Source organism: Canis lupus, chromosome 25 (assembly GCF_003254725.2).
Source record: "Canis lupus dingo isolate Sandy chromosome 25, ASM325472v2, whole genome shotgun sequence".
NCBI classification, from domain to species: domain Eukaryota; kingdom Metazoa; phylum Chordata; class Mammalia; order Carnivora; family Canidae; genus Canis; species Canis lupus.
In genome coordinates, this window is record NC_064267.1 from 37,015,367 (window position 1) to 37,027,407 (window position 12,041).

The 12,041-nt window shown below is 38.3% G+C and overlaps 1 non-coding gene across 1 annotated transcript in view; it reads left to right on the top strand.

The window, feature by feature from the left end:
- Positions 1-460: 460 nt before the first annotated feature.
- Positions 461-12,041, top strand: part of LOC112656742 (uncharacterized) — a 48,443-nt gene continuing 36,862 nt past the window's right edge. Inside the window, exon 1 of the transcript XR_007405835.1 lies at positions 461-744. This is a non-coding gene — a transcript (uncharacterized LOC112656742). The remainder of the gene's footprint in view (positions 745-12,041) is intronic.

Genomic DNA, 12,041 nt, shown 5'->3' on the forward strand with positions numbered 1-12,041 from the left:
ATAAGCAAGGAAAGAAAAAAAAATCAGGACTGATAGCTAGGTGAATAAGATTTGGGCACATAATGGTCATTAGAGGCCTTAGCAAGGGACATTTCAGAGGAGAGGTTTGAGAAGTGAAACAGAAGTGAAAAAATTCAGATCCTGTGTCTATGCCTGCCTCAAATCACCCACCCCCTCTACCAATCTATGCTGTGAACAGAAGCTTCCAGGGCAGACAGATGGCCTGGGGCACTTGCCTGCCTACAGTCTGCCTGCAGGTCTATCTGAATTACACAGAAAGAAGGGACTTCCAGTTCTTGGCTACCTCTTGGGGAACACATGAGACTGGCTGGGCACAGGACCAAGAGAGAGTTTGGCTCTGCTCAGGGCCAATAACATGATGAGTGAGAGAGGTGGAGGCGCCTGGGAGGAGGAGAACAGAGCCAGGTAGGAGCAGAGAGCAGCCGGGGAAACCCATACAACTGCAGAGGTCAGTCCTAGCACATGTAGTCAGAGAGTCCTGGCCTGGCCTTGTTCAGGCAGAGGTTAAATCAGGCATTGCTTACAAAAGCACATTAAGAGGTCAGTCCAGTCAGTGGGGAAGCTGACAAGGAATTCCAAGCAGTAGGTGATAAGAGAGTCATCATATGAAAGTACCTTGTTATTCTAAGAATTATGTTTACTCTCAGCCAATAGCTGGAGAAATGTGGACCAGGATGCAGTGCCCTGATAGAGGAGCATGGCAGAGAAGGGTCTGGATCTAAGGTGAGCCCCTGAGCCCTTCATTGCATGATACTGAACACTTTTAGCCTGGCTCTGAGCAGCTCATCTCCAGCTGCCTCTCTCAACTGTGCTTACTGTATCACTTAACATTCTCTTATGTTTTCATTTCTTTATTTAATTTGTCTATTGTTTACATAATTGTTTATACAGAATACACAGTTTTTCTTTCTCAATCTAGTACCTACGAACTCAGGTAAAAATGCAGTAAATCATTAATAATTAATTTCAATAGAATTGGCCATTATAGAGAACTCAAACTCAATTTGAGTTTGGTCAGAAATGGCCATTTCCCATATCCCTAGAAAGCAGGATTTGAAAGGAATTATCCTTATGGTTGCTTTTCCCTTGTCTATGTGTAAACAACGATGATATCGCTGCACATTTTCCTAAGCAATAAACTACATAATTCTCATGTCCTAGTTTCTTCAACATAAGCCCAGTTTCTACTGTTTAAAACATAAATTAAAAACAATAAAATTATACTTCAATAAAAATTTTTATTTTCAACGTTCTCATTGTTCCCTTGAATACAGGTAATGCTTTTATGTGGACTTTGGTTCAGAAATGGGGCAGCCTGGGTATAATTTGGCAAATGGTAAAATGACTCTAATTAGGAAAACCCTCAACAGAATGATTTGTTCATTCATTCATTCATCTGTTCATTCCTTCCAACAGAAAGCATTCTTTAAGCCTTCTGTGTGCCCTGCACTGTTTTAGGTACTATCCGGGAACAGAGAAGCTCTTGCCTTCTGGGAGCACAGACAGTGAACACATAGAATATTATACACCGCACAGTGCCAAGAAAAAGTTGCAAGATATAGAATTAAGTCAAGTAAGGTATTCAGTGGAGGCTTCTTTGAAAAGATGGGACCCAAGTGAGTAGAAACCAGGATGAGATACTAGAACAAGCCAGGGATACATACTGGAGAAGAGGAGTCCAGCTGGGGTGGGGGCCAAATGTGAAAGCCTTGGAGCTGCTTGGCTTGCTTGAGAGAATAGCAAGCAAGCTGGAGAATGGGGTCACAGGAAAAAAAGTTGTAGGAGATAAAAATTGAAGAGGAATCTAGAGGCCAAATTACAAAGGCAAGAATAAGGGCTTCACATTTTATTTTACATGAGAAGGAGGCCTATGCCAATGCAGTTTCTCAGCTGACTAGTGATATGATTTTGATTTGACTTGGATCTTAAAAGAATAATCTTGGCTGCATTTTAGAGAATACATAGTTAGGGGATGTAGGGGAAGAAAAACTTTTACATCTACCCTTCTAGATTCTCTAGTTGTTCTAACAATTAAAATGATATAAGACAGAATAACAAGAGAAAAATAAAATTATGTACATGTAGGGGATCCCCATAAAGATAGAAGACTCAAAAGGCAGCTAACAATTGAGTCTTCTATACCATCCTGAGCCAAGGAAAGGAGTAGGGAGCTGGGGCTACAGAGGAGGAAGTCAATTCATAGGAAGCTGAGAGGAGGAAATGTTCCACAAACAAAGGTTGCCCTGCCCTGTAGATTAGTTGTTTTTTAAAAAAATTATCTCTGGTAATAGCTTTCTTCCCGGTAATATGTAAATTTCTTCCTTTCCAGTGTAAATTTCCTTTATAATTCCAGGTTTTCCCACGTATGGGGAGATCTGTATTTCTTTTAGGCAGTTAAAAAGGTGGTAAAGAGCTTTTCCTGAGTCCGATGGGTTTAGATTTTCTTTAGTTCTAAATAAGCCTCCTGCCAAAGTGGCATATTTAGGGAGGGTGGAGGGGAAGATTGTTTTGAACTCCTTCAGGAGCAAGAATGAAAGTAGAGAGACCAGTAAAGAGCTTTTGCTCTTGTCTAGGGGGGAGATGATGATATCTGGGACCAAGGAGGTAGCAGTAGAGATGGTGAGATTTGGTCATATTTGTGATATAATTAAAAGGCAGTTATAGTGAGTTGAATGGAATCTCCCTCCTCCTCCCACAAAAGAAAAAAACAATCCAAAAAAAAAAAAAAAGAAAAAAGAAAAAAACAATCCATGTCAAATCCCTGGAACCTGTATTACCTTGTTTGGAAAACTTATTGCAGATGTAATTAATTTTTTTAAGATTTATTTATTTATTTATTTATTTATTTATTTGAGAGAGAGAGAGAGAGAGAGCAGACATAAGCAGGTGGAGGGGCAGAAGGAGAGTTAGAGAATCCTCACACAGCCCTGCTGAGCACAGAGCCCAACTCAGGGCTTGATCCCAGGACTCTGAGATCATGACCTGAGCCAAAATCAAGAGTGGGACACTTGGTTGACTGAGCCACCCAGGAGCCTTGCAGATGTAATTAATTTAAGGATTTTGAAATAAGGAGATCATCCTAGATTATCTGGGTGGGTCCTAAATCCAATGACAAATGTCCCTGTAAGAGATATATAGAAACTTGGCACACAATAAAGGCTCTTCCTCACACTTCCCCATCCCCACTGCCTTCTGACTGACCCTGTGCTTATTCATATGACCCTCCAATGTGTGGTGGGCCCCTCCCCTTAAGAACTGTGGGTACAACGAACTGTCTCTTCAATGGCTATCGTTTCCTGATCTGTCGGCCTTGTCACACCTAAATAATAATAAAACCTGTATTTAAAACAATTGATGCAGTGAGCAGGGAGGTTTGGCCTCAAACTGCAATGACATAGCACTAGACTGTTCTTGGCTTGCTAACTGGTTTCACTAGATGGCAGCGGCAGCCTGAGAAGGTATCCCTGCCTGCTGGTGTGCATTTGTGTTGTGGCTGAAAATATTTGCTGCATTCGAGTTAGGATGAGGGTTAGGGTTATATTAATATTTATATACTAAAATTTATGTATAATAAATGATATATAATAATTACATATACCAAAGCTTACTAATTTGAATAAAGGGTGCTGATCAACTTTTTGTGTCTATAGCATAGTCTCTAAATAATTCTTGCATTTGCTAAAATGCACTCAAATGACACAGCTTCATAGACTTAATGCTGAGGCTCAAATTATAGTTATATCTGGGGATACTGCTAAGTTTGAACACTGTACGCCCTATAATTTTAAGAAAGTAACTAAGAATAGAATAGAGGAAAAGTAAGTATGACTCATTTTAATGATAACCTTGCCTAAATTTCTCATAGTCGTAGTAGCTATTGCTCTAAAATGTCCCATATTGGGCATGGACATTCTCAACACCATGAGTAATAAATTAAAATGAATCAAGTCTTTGGCACTTACAATTTGGCCTTGATAAAATGGAACTCCATGGACTCCCAGTTAAAACGGCCCAAATTAAGTTAAAATAGGGCCTTCAAGTATTAAAACATATAAAATCTCATTAATAAAGGGACAATTATCCCCATTGCCTCTCCAGTCAAAAGCCCAATTTTTCTGATTCTTAGCTGTGGAAAAAATAAATGGTGCTTCATGGTAGATTATTGAAACCCTAATGCAGGGGTCCCCATGCCCAATGCCCACTATTAAAATCACTGGCTTTGTCTAATCCACAACTGGTACCCATCTTACTAATATAGATCTGGCTAATATGCTCTGTTCAGTGCCCATTTCAGCAGATGGGTAGCCATAGTTTGTCTTCAGCTTCAAAAGCACACAATACATTTCAAGGCTACCCCTGAGGTACCTCAACTACTTTGCCATGGCACACCATCTTTGCAGACAAGATCTAACTGTACCCACCTCTCTCCAGAAGCACACAAATGTTGCTGCATTGACATTGTCCTCCAAGGAGATTCCTTTGACAGACTAATTAAGAACATAGATGTCCAACATTTTTCAGTCTTTTTTGGTTTCTGGTGGCAACATATTCCTCATTTACAAATTTTACTTAATCTTACTAGTGCTGCCACAAATCAGCCCACCTTAAGTTGGGCTCACTCCAACAAAAGACTTAAAAACTGTCCCAGTTGAAATCAACAGGCACTCCCATTAGTGCCTCAGTGACTCTTTCACTATAAAGACTTTGACAAACTTTTCCCACTTAAATCTTTGGATCACCTCTGATGTCCATGAATTGCCCAAGGACTTCTGATGCCAGAAACTGCCCTCCTCAGCCTCGTGCTATATACCATTAAAGACAAATAGCAACAAGCAAACAAAAAACAAAATGACTGGTTATTTACTGGATTTTGTGGGAACTAGAGGCTGTTAAAGATGCTAAACCTCTGTGATTTCCATTTCTAGTTGCCCATTTTTCTTTGAGTCATGGAAACAGTTTCCACAAGTTCAGGATGTCTATCAAGATCTCTGAAATACATAACGGAGCCAAACCTGAGGTCTCTGGCATATTCCATCTATAGGACGGGGTGGTCTCCTTTGACTTCAACCTTTTACCAGATTCCATAGTGCTAGAGGTGGTCACCCTTACCCTAGATCCCTTGGCTACTTGGGATTTACTAAGTAAACAGCAATGAGAATTGATAGAATATACCAATTGCACTGCCAACCATCAAAATAATGGAGTTCAGTGAAATGCTGCTACTCTCCATTCCTTGGCCAGGATGTCCCCAATAAGTAATAAGATCCAAAGATCAACACAATTAGCCAAACTTTATTCAGTCATTTTAGCATTGGGTATCCCTAAAAAGATCTCCACCTTGCCCCAGGCTTCAATCTCTTTTAATTGAAGATTCCTTGAATGACTTGCATTGAGTACCAACTTAAAAAATTTTGTCCCCCAGATGCCTGGGTGGCTCAGGGGTTGAGCATCTGCCTTTGGCTCAGGCCATGATCCCCGGGTCCTGGGATCAAGTCCCCTAATGGGTTCCCCACTGGAAGCCTTCTTCTCCCTCTGCCTGTTTCTGCCTCTCTCTGTATCTCTCATGAATGAGTAAATAAAATCTTTTTAAAAAAATTTTCTCCTCATCTTTCCCTATATGTAAAGGAGGATATGTGTCACATCTGTGTATATAAAGACTCAATATATATGAGATCCTTTGTCTTCCTCTTTCTTTATACATGTTTGATCTTGCTTCTGTTCCATAAAGGCTAAAGACCAGTTGGAGAATGCCTAATATTAACCAAGGACTCATTGACCATAGATTGCCCCATGACCCAGGTACCTACTCATCTATGTGGAATCCATTTGATCATAAACTTCTGCCTTATAAAATCAAGGGAAAACAAAAACTGTCAAGTGCAGCTCAACACCCTTCTGTTGACTGTTGGTTTCATTACTATTGATCTGGTGGCTTTCATTGATTTGCAATCTAGAGGCCCAAATCTTCCAAGTAAACCATTATTTTGACCAGACATGGCAAATACTGAGACTCATGTGCTTTCTAGTTGTGTAAGACTAGCCCTATAACTCAAAGAATGTCACTGATGAAACCAACGACTGAGAAAAAGGGCCCACACACATATTGGCTAAATTGGAAAACAAAAACCTACCTAATGCTGGAGCTCCAACCTCAGCCACGGATATTTTCATTGCCAGGAAATCTGATAGCCTATTAACAACATACTGCTCCTCCTAGCTCTAACAAAGCTAGTAAACAATTCACACTGAAGGCCTTTCAAAAGCAAACTAGCCAATCCAGAGCCTACACTCATAACCACCTTTCCTATCTGGCTCTCACAATCTGAGCCACAATCTACAATGCTGAAATTATTCAAACCAGTGAATCTAAAGCCTGTTCATCTTTCTTTGTTTGCTCCTTCCCATGGAAACCACAATAAAAGCACTTGCTCTCATTTCCCCCCACTCCCTGTGTTTCTTGACCAACCCTGATACTTCCCTTGTGACCTTGTATAGCCTAACGTGGGCCCCTTTTTCTTGGGATCTGTGAGTTTAACAGATGATCTTTTCAATGATGCTGACCTGTTGGCCTTGCTGTACCTAAATAATAAAACCTGTATTTAAAATTACCTAAGACCTAACGCCTAGTCACTCTACCTTTCAGACTCATCAAAGGGAGAGAGCCCCATGGCTATCTCTCCAAGATGGTAATGACGAAATTTGGAAGTTTTGGGGTTTGTGAGCTAATGGCTAAGAAAGAATTCTTGAGACATTTTTGGTGCAAAAACATGATTTTATTATAGCACAGAGACAGGACCTGTGGCCAGAAAGAACTGCACTGGGATTGTGAGGAGGAACTGATTATATTTTTTTAATTAGTGGGGTTTACGGATAGTGTAAGTCTCTAAGGAATTTGGAAGCAATGTTCTCAGGACCTTGAGGGGCTAGCTGTTATCACTATAAGGTTACTTTCAGTCTTTAATAAAACATAAACATTAAGGTGGAGCCTGATTTTTCTTCTACTGCTAATATCCCTTTATTTATTCCCTTGAGATACCTGATAGCAACATGAAGAAACTACCCTCACATGGGGAAATCATCTCTTAGAGACTTAAAATTATTTTTCTCATTACTATTAGAAGGTGACAATATGTCCATGTGTATTTTATTCACCCACTCTTGCCTATAGTCTGATGAGATAAGGAACTTTGTTTCTGGTTAAGGCAAAATAAGTTAGGTAAAGTATGGGTGGGAAAGTGGGTGACTACTGCATGCCTACCACAACCTGCTGACTATTACCATTACCATTACCAAGAGCTAATGACAGAGGCTAACTACACCATTAAGGATGTAGATCTAAAAGAGCAAAGTGCTGGTGGGAACTAGTTATTACCTTGGTCAGATTATTCTTGCCCTTGAGATTGGGCTGTACTCTTTGAAAGTGACTCATTTATTATTTTTTAATTGTTTTATCTCTAATTATCTTATTATGGAACTCAAAGCTGAACTCTCAAAACTAGATTAATGCTAGGCCATTGGGATTTTAGTGTGGATTGTACCACACAATTCAGCACTGAATTATTTCTACCTTATACTAGTCACCATGGATCCCTCTATACTATAGTTAACTTCTCATCATTTTTGTTTCAAGCATCTTATGGATAGAGACTTCTATTTCTCCTTCACAGTATGAGTAAATACTAGGTGCTCACCAGATGCATAGATTACATATGTAGTCTTATATTTTATCAACTTACATAAATAGAATCAGTTATAATATCTGATGCATCTTTGGGTTCAAATCATATAGAATAATGTCAACAAGTCAAGGGTTTTCCGATTGAGTTAAGAAATTAAGTTCAAGTGCCAAAATTGTGGGCTTTGGCACATATTGTTGAAATAAAAAACACACAAACAGCCATCCATTGCTCTTTTCACACATTTGTAGCTTTATGAAATTTATCAGTGTGTTAGGGCTGAGTTCCAAGTTCTGAATGTCCTGTGGAAGAGTTGTCATAGGAGACATTTCTCAATTTATAACAGCTGCAAACTCTGTTAGTCAATTAAACTGGGAGACCAGCTACAGATGACCCAAAAGCAATCCATTAACTTTGAGATAAGTGTTTCCCAGGTTTTCTGATCTTTTTTGCTCATCTGTTTATCTAACACCTCTATCAGCTGGTCTCCCTAGGTTCAAGCTGCTCCAAGTGTGATATACAGACCAGTAGCCTTGACTTCCTCCAGGAGGCTGTTGGAAATGTAGGATACCATATTTCCTAAGCCCTAGATCTACAGAGTCAGGATCTGCATTTTAATAAGATCCCAAGATGAAATAGATGTACATCTAGTTTTCAAAGCACTGTTTTAAGATAACTAAAATAAAAAACCCATTTTCATCTTGCATAGTTTTTGCTGTTGAGGATTTTTGTTGTTGTTGTTCCATTTTTTGGAAAAGGTAGAATGGAGGTGGGTGATGGTGGGGAGAATGATGGAACTTCTAGTCATTTGAGTTGTTGTCTCTTAGCTAAGTCAATAGTGGTTTCTGGTGTGCAGTTTGCTGTACAATAATTGAGATAAATAAAAAGGATTGAACCTGTATTTCAACCAATACTAATGATGTGAAACAAGCAAATGTAAAGTCGAGATGACCAAGGATCCCAATATTCAATAAATTAAAAAGTCTTTTGCCATAGTAAATCATAGAAGATCCTCTCCTTTTCTTTTAAGTCAGCAAACATTTACCGAGAATGTGTTAACTTCTAGGTCTATAAGAATGAATAAAATGTCTGCCAGTCTTGAAAGCTTCATGATCTAATTGAAATTCGAATAATTTTGATACAAATTGTGTATCAGCTATTTCAAAAATAGGAAGAACTTATTAATTCTTCTCCGGAAGGTCTCACATAGATGCTGACTTAGGACTATGTAGAATGTATCTCCCAGTTGGAGAGATGATTACAGGGGCGGCATGTGAGGCCCTATAAGATGGTTTCACTCATGAAGCCAGAGAACACCCCACTGTGGTAGCATTCTTCTTGCTAGAAGCAGTCAGGTAATAAAGGAGAAGGAAAGAAATAGGCTTGAGATAAATTGATGGTTTTTCTTGCTAGTGTGTAATGAGCACAACTCTGAGACTCAGAGTCCTCATTATTAATGAGGACTTCAGAACAGGATAAAACTGTTCAAACCAATTCCATCTGATTTGATAACAGACTATGGGTGTATAAGATGCTATCATTGGAGGAGGTTGAGGGAACGGTACATAATGACATTCTATACTATTTTTGAAATTTTTGGTGAGAAACTATTTCAAAATGAAAAATATGTGTAACAGAATCCCATAATATTTCACTGCTTTAGAGAACAAAAAGACTTTGCTTTGGGATGCCTGGGTGGCTCAGTGGTTGAGCATCTGCCTTTGGCTTGGGTCATGATCCCGGGATCCTGGGATCAAGTCTGGCATTGCGTTCCTCACAGAGAGCCTGCTTCTCCCTCTGCCTTTATATATCTCTGCCTCTCTCAATATGTCTCTCATGAATAAATAAATAAATAATCTTTTTAAAAAATTAAAAAATAAAAAGACTTTGCTTTCTAAGTCTTAATTTCCTTTATTTTCTATAAAATGGTTATAGTATTATAAAGCATAATAGTTATAGTGATATACTATATATACCATGATTATAATATACATATACATAAGACCATAGTCTAGTATATATTTGCTGGGTTTTTTGATCACTGGTTATACATTCCCCTATCCTTAAGATATCACTCATTTGTGTTTAGTCCTAATTGAACTATTAGTTAATATTCTCTGCTTTCTCTTAAAGGGCATGAGGCAAGAGGTAGATATGACTCAAATTAGATCAATCTAACAACATCAGCTATCTATTCCTAAATTTAACAATTAAACAACAATATTTTGGTATTTCTCACAATTCTGGATAGGCAATTTTTCTGCTGGTTTCACCTGAGTTCACTTATGTGGTTGAATTTAGCTGGTGAATTGGAAAAGAATTGGGCTTATTGGACAGTTTGGCTCAAGTGATGTAAAAAAAAAAATGATGAGAAAGGGCTAACGTTAATTCATTTCTTCAGGGAAATTCCAACAGACCAGTATATTAATTAGTTCCTGTTCATCCAAATCCTACTTACTCTTCCCTGCTCTTTCCAAATCTGTTTCTTCAGCTATTCCTTGAATTCTGTGACCATCCTTTACTCATGTCATTATTATAAATTCTCCTTGGGCTTGACTTGGGTAGAGTTGGCTTCCATTGTCTACATTTAAAAAACCTGATATGAAAAGCTCCTTCACAGAGCTGCTGTGAGGATCAAATGAGATAATGTAAATGAGGCACTTAGCAGGGTCTAGTCCCATAAGAACTCTCAATACATTTAGTTATTATTATTACAATGACTTGAACTTTGAAGGGGTAACTAGAGAGAAATGTAAAGAAAAATGGCATTAAATAGTTTTTTGCTCTGTCTCCTAGGGACACTAGAAGCTTTAGAACTGAGGCTGAATCTGACTCCATTTGCTAGGTATCTTTTTATGACTTTTATGACCCTCAACAGACACAGGTAGTCTCAGTCCAGCCACAGTAGATTTTATATTTATTTTGATGTGATTCCATAATGAATATACTCTCTACAAATGTAGAACCAGTTCCTGCCCAGAAACTTCCACCTCCTGTAGCATAGTTCCTCCAGAGTATTAAAAAAGATTCTAAAGTAAATAGCAGGAATATAGGACACAGGGTCATATTGATGATAATGTTCCTGACAAAGTCCCATGCTCTTCTTGTTTGCCTTCCAACAATTTTACACTTTCTGGTGGATTCACTTGTTGGAAGTCACAGTTCTCAAAGACCTGACATACACTCCGTGCACATGGGAATTTTGTTTATGATAGAGATGGCATCTCAAAATCAGTGGGGAAAAGTACTACTTGATAAATGACAATTAGGGGACCATTTGGGGACAAAAGAATTAGATCTATACTCCGAACATAACTACTTAACTAACATAAATTCCACATAAATCCAATATTAAAATGTAAGAAACAAATTTATTAAAGACCTAGAGCAAAATATGGAAGATTTGTTATGTCTTTTGAGTGGAAAAGCTCTTACTATGACTCAAAATCAATAGCGATAAAAGGCTGATAAAGTGACAACATAAAAGTTTAGTGAGGGGGAATCCCTGGGTGGCGCAGCGGTTTGGCGCCTGCCTTTGGCCCAGGGCGCAATCCTGGAGACCCGGGATCGAGTCCCACGTTGGGCTCCCGGTGCATGGAGCCTGCTTCTCCCTCTGCCTGTGTCTCTGCCTCTCTCTCTCTCTCTCTCTCTCTCTCTCTCTCTCTGTGTGTGACTATCATAAATAAATAAAAAACTTATAAAAAAAAAGTTTAGTGAGTTGTATATGATAAAACACATACATACATGCACATGCCATAGACAAATCCAAAAGACAGTGTCAAATTGAGAAGAAATACTTTTCAAATTATATCACAGATATAAAGTGACTCTCCCTAAAAAAAAAAAAAAGAAAGAAAGAATAGAAAAGCCTAATGAAAGAATGCAATTGAGAAAATGAAACAATTAAACAATTGAGAAAAAAGAAAATAATAAATGATTCCTATATATAGTCCATTTAGGAACAAACTTGTTGGCAAAAGCTTCAAGATTTTTTTTGGCAAGAATGTGGTGGGGAAATGGATTTCTGCTGGGAGAATAAGCTAGTGCAATCCTTATAAAGGCCAGTTTGTCAATAAATGTTAAAATTATAAGTGCTTAAACTTCTCCACCCAGAAATTACACTTTTAGAAATTTGTTCTATAAATATATTCACATATACATGAAATAATTTGTAATAGCAAAGATTAAAAACAAATTGAATTTCCATCAGTAGGAAACTTAAATTGTGGTACCTTCATACAATATAACTCATTTAGTGGTTAAAGAGAAAAAGGAAATGAGAAAGCTTTTTATGTACTGAAACAGAGGTTTCTCTCAGATTTAAGAAAAAAGCGAAGTAAAGGA